The sequence below is a fragment of the Bubalus bubalis genome, chromosome X, assembly GCF_019923935.1.
Source record: "Bubalus bubalis isolate 160015118507 breed Murrah chromosome X, NDDB_SH_1, whole genome shotgun sequence".
NCBI lineage: Eukaryota > Metazoa > Chordata > Mammalia > Artiodactyla > Bovidae > Bubalus > Bubalus bubalis.
In genome coordinates this window covers 56,532,589-56,547,354 of record NC_059181.1, presented here as the reverse complement: position 1 = coordinate 56,547,354, position 14,766 = coordinate 56,532,589, and the positions used below count along the sequence as shown (strand labels likewise).

The 14,766-nt window shown below is 42.0% G+C and overlaps 1 protein-coding gene across 10 annotated transcripts in view; it reads right to left on the bottom strand.

Moving 5' to 3' along the window:
* The window catches only part of LOC102391278 (casein kinase I), a 55,319-nt gene that overhangs the window by 23,094 nt on the left and 17,459 nt on the right, over positions 1-14,766 (bottom strand). For 8 of the 10 annotated variants that reach the window (XM_045164545.1, XM_045164547.1, XM_045164550.1 and 5 more), the window contains exon 1: positions 4,360-4,505. The exons of 1 other annotated variant lie outside the window; for it this stretch is intronic. The gene's annotated coding sequence lies outside the window, so the exon portion shown is untranslated. Of the gene's footprint in view, positions 1-4,339; positions 4,506-14,766 lie in introns of those variants that run through there. One more of the 10 variants, XM_045164546.1, reaches the window with a different exon arrangement.

Here is a 14,766-nt window from a genome sequence, read left to right as displayed (position 1 = left end):
TATATGCTATAACATAAATGAACCTTGAAATCATTATCTTAAGGGAAAGAAGTCAGTCACAAAAGACCACATATTTTATGATTCCATATATATGAAATGTCCAGAATGGGCAAACACATGAGACAGAAAACTGATTAGAAGTTTCCTAGGGCTGGGGATATAGGGTGGCATGAACGATGAATGTCCGCTAATGCATGAAAAGTTTCTTTCTGGGGTATTGAAAACGTTCTAAAATTATACTGTGCTGTTGACTGAACAATTCTGTGAATATACTAAACATCACTGAACCGTACACTTCAAATTGATGAATTTTAAGGTATTGAATATATATACATGTCTCTTTTATATAACTAAATCAATCAATCTGCTTTAAAAGAAAGTGAAAGTCGCTCAGTCGTGTCCAACTCTTTGCGACCACATGGACTAGACAGTCCTTGGAATTCTCCAGGCCAGAATACTGAAGCGGGTAGCCTTTCCCTTCTCCAAGGGATCTCCCCAACCCAGGGATCGAACCCAGGTCTCCCACATTGCAGGCAGATTCTTTACCCGCTGAGCCACAAGGGAAAAAGAAAAAAGAAAAAGAACACTTTCCTAAATAACCCAGGATCAAAGTCAGAAATCAATACAAAAGCTACCAAATTTTTACCAGAAGTCATGGAACATGCTAAAGTTGTATACGGAGTGAAATGTATATATTTAAATGGCTTTATTTTTAATTAAAAATAAATATAACAGGTGCAGATGGAGTCACCTGGAGCTTGAGCAGCTGCACGGGGGTATCAAAGACCATGCCCATGGACAAACTAAGGGCAGAAGTCCAGGAATGTATTCCAGAGAGCCAGCCAAAAAACTTTAAGGTAAAGAATACAGCAAAACCAGGTACCACTAATTTAAAGAAAATAAATATTGTGAAAGATGAAAAATCTAATAGAGTGGAAAAATCTGTGGGTATACAAAAGGAACTTGCACATTTCTCAAAAGGTTTTTATCTTTAATCTCTATAGAAACTGCTGATTTTTCAGCAGTGTCATAAAAATGAACCAGTTAACAGTGGTGAAGCTACAAGATTAATGGCTCAGCTGGAATACCCTGGTGATGTCTGAAATTGCCCCCAAAGACCAACCAAGTAAATATACAAATAAATAGAACAAAAAAGAGATACATGTGTCTTTTTCAACCCTGGTTTCCTCAGGGTATATGAGGTGGATGAACCGAGAACCTATTATAGAGAGTGAAGTGAGTCAGCAAGAGAAAGATAAATACCATATTCTAATGCACAGAATCTAGAAAAATGGTTCTGAAGAATTTACTTACAGGGCAAACAATGGAGAAACAGACATAGAGAGCAGACTTATGGACATGGGGAGAGGGGAGGAGAGGGTGAGATGTATGGAAAGAGTAACATGGAAACTTAACATTACCATATGTAAAATAGATAGCCAACGGGAATTTGCTGTATGGCTCAGGAAACTCAAACAGGGGCTCTGTATCAACCTAGAGGGGTGGGATGGGGAGGGAGATGGGAGGGAGGGTCAAAAGGGAGGGGATATATGCATTCCTATGGCTGATTCATGTTGAGGTTTGACAGAAAACAAAATTCTGTAAAGCAATTACCTTTCAATAAAATAATAAATAAAAAAATGAACAAGAACAAAAGAGAGCTAAGTATTCACTCTAAAACATCAGAAGTAGAAAAAAAAACAAAAACAAAATTAAGCAACCCCCCCCAAAAGGAAAACAGTAATCAAGAAAAACCTTAAATAAATCAAATGCATATAATAGGAGTTTAAAGAAAACAAAGAGCTGGTCCTTTAAAACGACCAATGTCACAGATAACTCCCTAGCAAATGAGATAAAGAAGAGTTTAAAAATATATATATTCTCACACACACACACATGCACACATATACAGAGAGAGAAGACAGAATGAGAATCATTCCCAGATAAGGCAGTGTTTCAAAGTAGTTATTGTAGGATATTATGCATAACTGTATAGCAACATATTTTATATTGATGTGAAACAGGTGCTTACCTAGCAAAATTTAAATTAACAAAGTTAATACAGGAAAATACAGATAGAAGAGAATAATGAATGTGGAAGAGACCAGGGGGAAACATGACATAACAACAAATACAAATAGAAAGACTCAAAGTTAAAAAGAAAAGGCACGGTCCACAGACCTCAGGGCCTAAGGAACAACTGTGGTGAGTTCCCTGGGTTTCCTTTCCCCTCGAGTGTATCACAAACAGGCCACTAGAGAAGCTTATAACGCAGAACCATCAGTAGGCACAGACAACAAAGCTCTAAGAAAAGCCTGCATCAAAAGACCAAGAAAAGAGTCTAAAGAGTCCTGACTGAACACATCCATCCTACTCCAGCCAAACACGAATAGAATACACATTCTCTTCAAGCACCTGTGTGACACTCTCCAGGGTCATAAAACAAAACTTAACAAACGGGAATCATACAGCTTATGTTCTCTGATTATAATAGCATCAAACTAGAAATCAGTAACAGGTAACAGGAAAGCCGCCAAACTTTGGAAATTAAACAATACAATTAAATAATCCATGGATCAAAGACGAAGTCTCAGGGGAAATTAAAAAGTAATGAATAAAAATGAAAATACAACATATCACAATTTGGGATGCAGATAAAGCAGTGTTGAAAGGTAAATTTATAATCCTAAATGTTTATATTAGAAAAGAATTAAGGTATTAATCAATAAGGTAAGCTTCCAACACAAGATACTAGAAAAAGAAGAGCAAAGAAAACCCAAAGCAATCAGAAGGAAGCAAGTAATAAATGTAAGAGTGGAAATCAATAAAATTGAAAATAGAGAAAGATCAATGAAACTAAAAGCTGGTGTGTTGAAAAGACAATGAAATTCGTAATCCTCTAGCAAGACTGACAAAGATAAAAAGAGAGAAGACACAAATTACCAATATCAGAAATGAAACAGTAGATGTAACTATAGATTCTGTAGTCATTGAAAGTAAGGGAATATTACACACCACTTTATGCACATAAATTCAATAACTTGGATGAAATAGTCCAGTTTTCTCACAAAACATAGACTCCTACAATTTACCCACTATTAAATATGTAGGTCCTCTGAACAGACACTAAACAGATAACCTGAATAGTTTCTTAACTATTGCAGAAATTGAAGCCATACTCAAAAGCTTCCAAAAGGAAATTTCCAGGCCCAGATGGTTTCACTGGAGAATTCTACTGAACATTAAAAGAAAACATATCATCTACATAATCTCTTCCAGAAAAGAGAAGAGGAGAGAACACTTCCTAACTCATTTATTGAGATCTGTATTATCCTAATACTAAAACCAAAGACAGGACCAAAAAAGAAAACTACACACCAATGTCTGTCACAAACTTGGACACAAAAATCCTCAAAAAAAGCATTAATTAATAATTCTTGCAATATAAAAAAAAGAATTATACACCACAAGCAAGTGAAGTTTATTCCAGGAATGTAAGGCTGGTTCAATATTCAAAAATCAATAGGGGGATTCCCCCATATTAACAAGCTAAAGAAGAAAAATCATATAAATTCATACAGTATTGACAAAATTCAACATACTTTCACGATAAAAGCAGACACATTGACAAATAGAACGTAACTAAGAATCTAGAAATAGCTGCACAAAAGTATGGCAAATTTATTTTTGACAAAGGTACAAAAGGAGTCAGTGGAGGAACTGCAGTCTTTTTAACAAACGGTGCTTAAGTAATCGAACATTCAAATATATGCACCTCGATCTAAGACTAACCGCTTCCTACAAAACAACTCAAACTGGATCATGGACAGGGGAAGAAGAAATGAATAAAATCATTATCACAGTGAAGACTTAATCTCTCCTTTCTCTGTAAGAGAATAAGCAAACCAAAAAGTACAAATTTTGTACAACACAAATGACAGCTAAACAATTAAATATTATTTTCGAATTATACATGGAACATTTATTAAAAAGTCACCAAAGACTAGGCCATGAGTCCCCTCAGATTTCAAGAAATGAGCTTCATGCAGACATTTTTCTAACCAAAGAAAACTTAGAAGTCTAGTAAAAAGATAAACTTCTGTAAAATGAAAGCGCACTTCTAAATAATTCATGGACCCCCCTCCCCCAAAAAAAAAAATCAACTCTTGGAAAACACTTAGAATATAATGCACCAAGCCCTGTGGGTCTCAGAGTGAACTTGAAGACCTTAACATTGATATGAGAAAAGAGGAAAGCCTGAAAAATAAAAGGCGAATCATCCAACTATATCCAGACAACCGATTCCAACACTGACCAGACACAATTCCCCAACACTCACCCTCCCTGGGTCCCCTTTACCTTCACACCGCTCCGGCACAGAGCAACGGGATCCTCTTCACAACAACTAGTAAACCTCGGCAGAAAACTGCAGCCGCTTCCGGTCACCACCCCTAGCACCGCCCCTTCTCGGGGTTTGGGTGGGAGGGTCACACGAAGGGGCGTAGCTCCGCACAGGCGCAGAACCACGATCGAAGCCACAGTCAACCAACAGTCAACATGGCGATGTTACGGAGTCAATGTTTTGGGGCCTTCAATGCCCCTCGGCAGCGTTGTCAGGCGGGGAATGTGGCCGCGCCCAAGTTGCGCTACCCCGTGGGGTACGCCATGTTGGAGGAGTGTCCATTCCGTACAGAGGATGAGGAAGCCTCTGCTCACGTGGCGGAGCGGTGGCCCTGTCTCACAGGCGGTGGGAAGCAAGAATGGGGGCGTTTCTCTGGGCGGGCTTCTTGGAGAAAGGGTCTTTGGCTCTGAACTCTATGGATCTGTGTAATGATGTTCAGAGAAGGTGAGAGGCCTCTGGGAAGACAGATGCCAGTGGCTATTATCTCCTGGCTGATAACAGGGGATGAGAAGTCGGACTGCTTGTAGGCTTCTCCTGGAACATATCACGAGGGGCGAAAGGGAAGAAACCAGGGACCTACAGGCCCTCCTAGGATAAAGCGCTGGAGGAAAAGGGGAAGGAGTCAGTGTAAGCTTCCCCTCTGCTGGGCTTGTGGGGGTGGCTGTGGGATTTGGATGCTCCCCAAATCGACATTATCGACGTACCCACTCCAGCCACCCCAGCTAAAATAAGTTTATGCCAATTTTTAAAAAATTTTTCCCTTAATCTAATGCGATATGTCAATAAAAATATTTTAGGAAAATTTGCTTTTTTCATAAAATAAAATCTATATAGTAATAGTGCCCTTACTTTGCAAATGTAGCTTTAAGACAAGACCGCTTCTGCCCTGTAACCAGTTTGTTGCCCCTTGTCACCTCTAGTAAGGAAATCCTGGAGATGCCCTTGCCCTCTGGGAGATGTCACTGGGCCACATGAAGAAGTCACGCTGCCCTTCTCCTGGGAATGCCTACGTATCTTTCTACGTATTGGAACCCAAGTTCCAATATCTCCTTCATGGAATCCTTCTGACAGAGGTAGAGGGCTCTGTAGCCCACTGCAGGCCCTTCTGAATCCTCAAGTAAGGAAGGTGTTTGGAGGAGCTCAGGTGTGAACTTGCTGGATGCTCTCAGTCCAGTGACATTCCATCTGGGCCTCAGTTTAGCAATCTGGAATATAAGGGTGTCCTATTCCAATTAGCCTAAGAACATCTGGGATTAATCTGTAGTCTGACAAATTTATCAGTCAGTGAGGGAGACCACACACCAGAGGAACCATGGAGTGGTTCACTAAACAAAAGAAAAAATGGAGTTATGAAATTCTGAGAAATGGTGAAGTTCAGATGAAATGTGAATGAAGCAGTGTTTTGGTAAAGTCAAACCAAAGCCGGGCTATATGTGGACTATAAGGTGAACTCAGAACCCTGTTTCCTTGGAAACCATAAAGTTAAGATAGATATGGAACTTTCTATCTAGATACCCCCTCTCTCTGCACTGGGGTTAGAAACCTTAGCTGCTCTTTTGTGTGTAAGTGACTTAAACTCTTCAGCAAGAGTGGGATGTTTTATCTATACTGATAGCAAACAGTTTGATACTTTATGATTGTAGAGAACAAAGTCTCTCAGTGAGTAAAAAAGCAGCAGTCACTCAAAGCAGGAGTTCTTTATGGCATTACAGATACAGGACATCCTGGAGAGAAATAATGTCTCCTATTAATTTTCATCTGACTTTATCTGTGTCGGTTCTCCCAGCCTTATGAATGGCAGAGTATACTTTTACATTCTTAGCTAATTTTTACTTTCTTAGATGGTTAGAGTCTCTGATTATCCCCGATTCTCTTTCTGCCCCTATAGTCCTGGTCTGGGTGTTTGCTGAATGAATACATGAAAGAAGAAATGGAATCAGTGGAAGCATGTTTGGTATGCATACTAGTCTAACACAGCACCAGGAATCATTGTTAATGTCGGTGTCATAATAGTACTACGGTTATGTTTTTAAAAAGCTAAGTCTACTAGACTATTTCAGAGAAGAAAGAAGGAGCCAATAGTCATACGAAGAGATGTTCAAAGTCATTAGTGATCAGGGAAATACAAATAATGAGACAACATTTTACACCCAACTTGCAAAAATTAGGTCTGACAAAACAGGCTGTTGGAGAGGATATATAAATACAGGATCTCCTTGTCCTGTTGAAGGAATATAAATCAGTGTGACCACTTCAGGAAATAGTTGGCATTTCCTCCTGCAGTGAATATTTACAGACCTCACAATCTATCCTGTCCATGCTTAGGAATACATCTATGAGAACCACTTGCACAGGAAACCTAGAATATGCATGGTATCTTGTTCACGATAGCAAAACCTGGAAACAAAAGTGAATGGAGTCAAAATGAATGAACCAGAACAGTACCCAACAATAGGGATGAATTTAAGGGGAAAACAACAACAACAACAACTGTGATTCCCGAAATAGTATAAAAAGCATAACACACTTTTATAAAACTAAAAAGAATTATTTAGGATTTTGTATAGTTGTGATAAAATTATATTAAAAGGAAATAAAAAACTGATGAACTTGGTATTTAGGATGATGTTTACCTCAGTTGAGGATAGGCAGGGCCAGGAATTGAGGAGAAACGTGGTTAGATGGAATTATTGTTAAGGCCATACCTTTTATTTTGGGTGGTAGGTGAATAAGTGCTAATCATATTATTAAAACTAATTTAATGTTTAAGTTAATCTGGAAAATTAAGCTGTTAGATGGTGAGATGGGCAGGGAAGTTGGGTGTGCTGCAGTCCATGGGGTCGTGAAGACTCAGACACGACTTGGTGATTGAACAACAACAACAAACTTAGATAAATATCTAAATATAAAAAGAGAAAGTCTGCATGGAGAAAAGTACAGTCCTGTCCTTGAATGGGCTAAGAAAATCTTTGGCCCCAGCCCAGAGACGCCACCCAGTGGTGGGATGATCAAGAAGGCAGGCGCTCCATGGCCTTGACACGTAACTGTGGCCCCTGCCAAAGGTGCTCTGCCTCTAAGGCTCACCCCGGCACACCACTCATGCACCTGCTCAAATGTCTTTTTTTCTTTAAAAAAAAAATTATTGAAATGCAGTTGATTAGCAATGTTGTGTTAGTTTCAAGTGCACAGTAAAGTGATTCAGTTATACAGTCATCATTTTTACATTCTCTTCTATTATAGGTTATTACAAGATACTGAATATAGTTCCCTGTGCTATATAGTAGGTGCCTGTTGTTTATCTGCTTTATGTATGGTAATGTGCATCTGTTAATCCCATACTCCCAATTAACCCCTCCCACTTTGAAAGTGAAAGTCACTCAGTCGTGTCCTGCTCTTTGCGATCCCACAGACTATACAGTCCATGGAATTCTCCAGGCCAGGATACTGGAGTGGGTAGCCTTTCCCTTCTCCAGGGGATCTCCCCAACCCAGGGATCGAACCCATGTCTCCTGCATTGCAGGCGGATTCTTTACCAGCTGAGCCACAAGGGAAGCCCTCCCACTTTGGTAGCCATTAATTTTGAATCACCTGGTAAATAGGCCAGAGTAGCTCATCCAGATGAGGACTGTGTTGCCTCTGGTGTCCAAAGAGGCCCTAGGTGTTGTCCCTCCTTTTTGCTTACGGAAGAGCCGGATGCAAAACTTATTCTTCAAGAGGTTAGAAGGAGTATCTCAACAAGCCCCCCACCACTGGACCCCTAGTAATCTCACTGACATAGAAGGCCCCTAAGTTTTTTTTCAGATTCATTTCCCGTCTTCTGACACACAAATATCTTATCCACAAGTCTACAGTAGTTGGTCACTCTTGTCCATTAGGTCTAATCAGCATAATATCCATGTAATGGACCAATGTGGGGTTCCCAGGTGGCACCGGTGGTAAAGAATCTGCCTGCCAATGCAAGAGATGTAAGGGACATGGGTTCGACCCCTGGGTTGGGAAGATCCCCTGAAGGAGGTCACAGCAACCCACTCCAATATTCTTACCTGGAGAATCCTGTGGACAGAGGAGCCTGGCAGGCTACAGTCCATAGTGTCGCAAAGAGCCAGACATGATTAAAGTGACTGAGCATGAAGACATGTGATGTGATGTCTTGTGGAAGGGAAAGTTGACCAAAATCCCTACAAACTAAATTATGACACAGGACTGGAGAGTTGATCTACCTCTGAGGTAGGACAGTGAAGGTATATAGCTGGCCTTGCCAATGGAAAGAAAACTGCTTTTGCTGGTCTTTACTAGCAGCACTGATTTTAAAAAAGGCATTTACCAGATAAGTATCTGCATGCCAAGTATCAAAGGATGTGTTCGTTTGCTCAGGCAACAAAACTGTATCTGGTATAGCAGCTGCTGTTGGAGACACTACCTGGTTAAGTTTAGATAATCCACTGTCCTTCTCCAAGACCCATTTGTCTTCTGCACAGCATGACAAATAGGCACGTTGAATGAGGATGTAGTGGAACCACCATCCCTGCATCTTGTAATAACTTACAATGGAAGAGAATGTAAAAATGATGACTGTATAACTGAATCACTTTACTGTGCACTTGAAACTGACACAACATTGCTAATCAACTGCATTTCAATAATTTTTTAAAAAAAGAAAAAAAAAAGACATTTGAGCAGGTGCATGAGTGGTGTGCCAGGGTGAGCCTTGGAGGCAGAGCACCTTTGCCAGGGGCCACAGAAAGTGTCAAGGCCGTGGAGCGCCTGCCTTCTTGATCATCCCACCACTGGGTGGCGTCTCTGGGCTGGGGCCAAAGATTTTCTTAGTCCATTCAAGGACAGGACTGTACTTTTCTCCATGCAGACTTTCTCTTTTCATATTTAGATATTTATCTAAGTTTGTTGTTGTTCAATCACCAAGTCGTGTCTGAGTCTTCACAACCCCATGGACTACAGCACGCCCGACTTCCCTGTCCATCTCACCATCTAACAGTTTAATTTTCCTGATTAATATAGTAGAGCTTTGTTCTTTATTTTACTTCTAGTACTGTGTATAATTTAATCTCAAACTTCCGATTTAACCCTCTTCCCCACCTGCCTTTGGTAACCATAAATTTGTTTTCTACATCTGTGAGTTTATTTCTGTTTTATAAATAAGTTCATTTGTACCATGTTTTTAAAATCCACAGATAAGATATTATCATTCAGATGTGTTTTCCTCAGATGTTTTTCTTCCCTGACCTATCCCACAACTCTCTAACTCCTCACTATGCATTTGTTTTCTTCATAGCCTTCCTTTTTATCGGAATTTATCTTATTCATTTCCTGTTTGCTCATTTCTGTTCATGCTGATATTGCAGTGATTTCTGCTTCTCACATATGTATTCAGCTGCTTTATTTTTAGTATCTTTTTTTTTTTAAACAACTTAGTCTTTTATTTGCCCAAGGCCAGCTGTTGCAGGCACTGAGGCCCTAAGACTTCCAGAAGGGATGGGGGTGGGGGGGGGTCACCCTGCCTCCCAGGTGCTGCCTGCCCCATCCTGCTTCCTGCAGGAGATGGGAGAGTAGAGAAAGTTGTGTGTGTGTGTCAATCGCTCAGTCGTATCTGACTCTTGCGACCCCATGGACTGTAGCCCACCAGGCTCCTCTGTCCAGGGCATTCTCCAGGCAAGAGTACTGGAGAGGGTTGCCATTTCCTTCTCTGTATTTTTAGTATCTTTACCACACATGTAGAGAGCAGCAAAACATATATGGCTATGTATTCATTTTGTTAAAAGATTAATTATTCCCTTTAAAAGACTCTGCAAGCATCTCTGGATGACACGACTAGTTATAATATTGATTTTGTAAAGTAATGCAGAAAATACTAGAGATGGCGAACTTCTGAGTATATAAGACCCTATTTATTCATTCAACAATAATCTATTGATCACCAGTCACTGCTCTTGGTACTTAATGTTTGGTTGAACAAAGCAACCCCCAAACCCCTAACTTCCTGGACCTGACATTCTGGTGAAGAAGAAAGGCAATAAACGTTGTTAAAAGGTGGTAACTTCTAAAGAGGGTTGGATAGGACAGAGTGATGTGAATTGAAAGTGCTGGAGAACTGCCACTTTAAATAGGAAAAGCAGTCTCCTCTTAAACTCTACCACTGGCTGCCCTGCATTCTGGAGCAGGCCAGTCTCAAATCTTCACAAGTATGTGGGCATCTAGTTGAAAACAAGGAAGAATGCAAGGTCAGAATATTTTCACATCTGCAGCTAAGAATGTAACAATGAGTACCTTTTGTCCTACAGTAGATGCAAGGAGTGGGCTTATCCAATGACTCAGTGGTAAAGAATCCACCTGCAGTGCAGGAGACGAAGGAGACTCGGGTTCGATCCCTGGGTCAGGAAGATCCCCTGGAGGAGGAAATGGCAACCCACTCCAGTGTTCTTGCCTGGAGAATCCCACAGACAGAGGAACGTGGTGGGCTACAGTCCATGGGGTCACAAAGAGTCAGACACAACTGAGTGACTGAGTACACACACACACACACACATATGCAAGGAGTAATATCCAGTCTTCTGATCAGTCTTGTCTTGCATGCCTTCCTTTAGTAGGTGAAAAATAGTTTACAGTATGTACTGAGCAGGGTTTCCTGGTGGCTCAGCTGGTCAAAAATCCGCCTGCATTGCAGGAGACCACCTGCAGCGTGGGAGCCCTGGGTTTGATCCTTGGGTTGGAAAGGTCCCCTGGAGCAGGAAATGGCAACCTACTCCAGTATTCTTGCTGGGGAACCCCATGGACAGAGGAGCCTGGCAGGCTACATTTCATGGGGTAGCAAAGAGTCAGATACGATGTAAAAAGTAAACCACCACCACTGAGCAGGGACCTCTGAACCAACAGCTACGATTATTTACATGTGTCAGTAGATAAAAACCAATGATAGTTTATTTAATTTACACCCAGATTTTTAATGGAAAAATTTCACACTGTTATTGGGTAGTCACAAAGTCCAGCCCTCTAATGCCCAGAATGTAGAACTGGGGCCCAAAACAGATGTGACTGGCCTGAGGGCACAAAGATACAGAGAACACCAGAGCCCAGGGCCAGATCCTTTCAAAGAGGATAATTATTAGATTTTATTTTATGAGGAATTATGAATAATAAAATGTCCTAGAAGATGTTTTTATTGACACATTACATTAGACAGAGAAAACACCATTGGTCATACCAATTTATAACTAATTTGGGGGGAGTTCCCTGGTGGTCTTGTGGTGAGAATTCCAGGCTTTAGCTGCCATAGCCCAGGTTCAATCACTGCTTGGGGAACTGAGATCTCCCAAGCCACACAGCAGGGCCAAAACATAAATAAATAAACTAATTTTTGTTGATAGTACTTACTATTTCATCTGGAGGGACTGGTGTTGATCTTGGCGAGGCAGAAGAGAACGGTGGCATGAAGCGAGATCTTAATTCCCTGCCCACGAATTGAACCTGGGTAGCCTGGATGAAAACCAGGAATCCTAGCCACCAAACTAGCAAGGGATAGAGGCTAGAAGCTAATTTTCCCTGGATCTTTGTCCCCAGGGGAAAATGCATTTATCACGGAAGCAGAAACTGTAAATGCAGGTGCAAAGCTCATTATTAGAGACATAGCACAACAACAAGTGGGAGAGCGCACAGAGAGACAGTTTGTTTATTTGGGATAGGAGCAAGGCAGAGATGCACACCCAGAGAGAAAGGGTGTGGGCGTACCCGCTGGTGAGGAGGAGCACAGTAAAGAGGCGGTTACGTCATTTATATAGGTCAGTTCTTCTGGGTCCTTGGTCTTCCTTCAGGCCAATTATTTGGTTTCTTTTTTCACACCTGAGCTACCCTGGGATCCTCTTCTGGGGTGCGCACATACCCCTCAGCCAAGATGGATCTCAAAGTGAAGGCTTCTGGAAGGAGCAAGACTCATTATGGACTTAACGGGGTTTTATCCGACCTGCCAATGCAAAGAGACACCCAACATCCCTGCGAGGGGAGCAGGCAGAAATGGGCGAAGCATGTGGACCGAACTTTCCTTGCTCGGTCAGCTTTTCCTGGCCTCTTTGACCACTTCATAATTGCGTGGGGAATTAGAACTACTAACCTCATCTGTTGGCTCATAGACTTTCAAGGGACTTGTGGTCCATGCCGTTATTGTGTACTTTTACTTAGACCCCATGTATGGAAGCGCTTAGCCTTGCTGGACTAGGCAAGCCTTGCTAGAAAGTTACTAGGAGCATGTATGGAGCGAGGTGGAACTCGAGCTCCAGGAATGTCTCTCAGGCTGGAGGTTACTAGTTTGGCTGCCTGCCTCAGGGGCCAGCGACCTGAAAGTGAGTCTTTGTCATGGCTGTGCCTCCTATCTATATGGATAGAAGCACTGCTGGTGGCCATGAGGTGTTTGAGGACACAGATTGGGAACTGCAGGATCTGTTCAGATTGGAAGTACAGTGGGCTTCTTTCTTTGGTAGCTCTAGCTCTTAGTAGACCAGAGGAGGCTCTCTGGTGGCTTTTGTCTCAACTCCTTAGATATTCTTTTTTGGAATCTGTGGAAATGAACTGGAAAGACTGTTCCTAGTAGCTCAAGGACAAAACTCACTTTTTCCTCGCTAGCCAACCCTCTACCACCTCTTTTGGTATACCGATGTGGCAATGACTCACCACTTCTACTGAGGTCAGGACAGTACTCAGGAATGGGCACAGGCACACATAAGATGCATGCTTCCCCTAGTAGTACTAGCTTGGGAAACATTCCGGGAAAGCTACTCTGTTACACTCTGGGTGGCAACAGAGAAAAGGGTAAAGCAAACAAAGGTCTTGGTCGTATGGAAGTAATCAATCTGGGATGCCATCAGGTACTACCCCTGATGCATCTCCACCCCACCTCAGTGGTAGTACCGGGAGGGACAAGTAAGATGCCTCCATTGGTAAGGGACAGACTAAGTCTGACCAGGGAAGGAGAGCTTCCGGTGGAGAGTCTTCTACACCCCCATCTAGAGCAGGGAAGGACCCTTCCAGTGGAAAAAAGCCATGGCTGTGGATGCCGCTTTTTTCTCTCTTACAGATGGGAGCCAGCAGTTCCAGAACCACTCCTTTAAAATGTATTTTCTAAAAAAAAAAGCTGGGACAGGTTTGATCAGGTTTGACAGAATTTAGAAAGACACCCTATCTTCTTTGGTGATACTGAATGGCCACAGTATCCTTTGGAAGACGGGGAACGCTGACCTGTTGAAGAATCTCAGTTATTACTGTTTTACAACTAGACCAGTTCTGTAGGAAACAAGAGAAATGGGTAGAAGTTCCATATGTGTTGTTCTTTATCTCTCTATGAGACATGCCAGACTTGTGTCCTAAGGGTGCAGATTTGGGTGTGAAACCTTCAGCTGCCTCCTGTTCTCTTACTTTGCCCCTGTATCTGGGGCTCCCAGCTGGACAGGCTGAGAGCCAGGGCACCCTTCCAGGAGGGGTTGCTTCTGTCTTGGTAGAAATTCAAACAGTACTAATTGCAGTCGAGACCATTGAGAGGATCCAGAAAGTACATAGAAGACTTTACAGGAATAACTTTACTTTATGAGCTTACTTGGAGAGATGTAATATATGTCTTGGGACAGACGCTGACTCCTGACTTGAGAACTCGAGTTTTGGGGGAAGCTGAGACTTCCCTGTGGCTCAAATGGTAATGAATCTGCCTTTGAGGCAGGAGACCAGGGTTCGATCCCTGGGTTGGGAAATTCCTCTGGAGAAGGGAATGGCAATCCACTCCAGTATTCCTGCCTGGAGAATTCCTTGGATAGAAAAGCCTGGCGGGCTACAGTTCGTGGGGTTGCAAAGAGTCGGACACGACTGAGCAACTAACACAGTCCACTACTTTTGGAGATGAATGGCTTGAACGTGAGACAAGGGGAAAGAGGGAACATGAAATAGCCCTCCTGCCTACTAGGAGCCAAGCAGTTCTTATGACAGAGTCACTTTGCCAGATGTATTCTTGAAGGACTCAAGTGAGCCCATGCTAAGACTTTATGCTAAGTTAGCTGACATAGACCAGGGAGAGAAGGAAACTCCTGATAAACTCCTAGTTTAGACTATGGGAGGCTCTCCACAAGTTTACGGATGTCAATCTTCAAAGTGCAGAAGGAGGAATGATCTTAAAAGATAGATTTCTCACTCAGTCAGCTCCAGCTATCTGCCGTAAGTTACAAAAACAGGCGTTTGGACCAACTCAGTCTTTAGAAAAACTGTTACAGCTGGCTCAGACGGTATATTATGGTAGAGAATATAAGGGGGAAAATAAGAGGCAAAAAAGAACCAGGCAAAAGACTGAAGCCCCAACAATGGCTGTTGGATCTGCT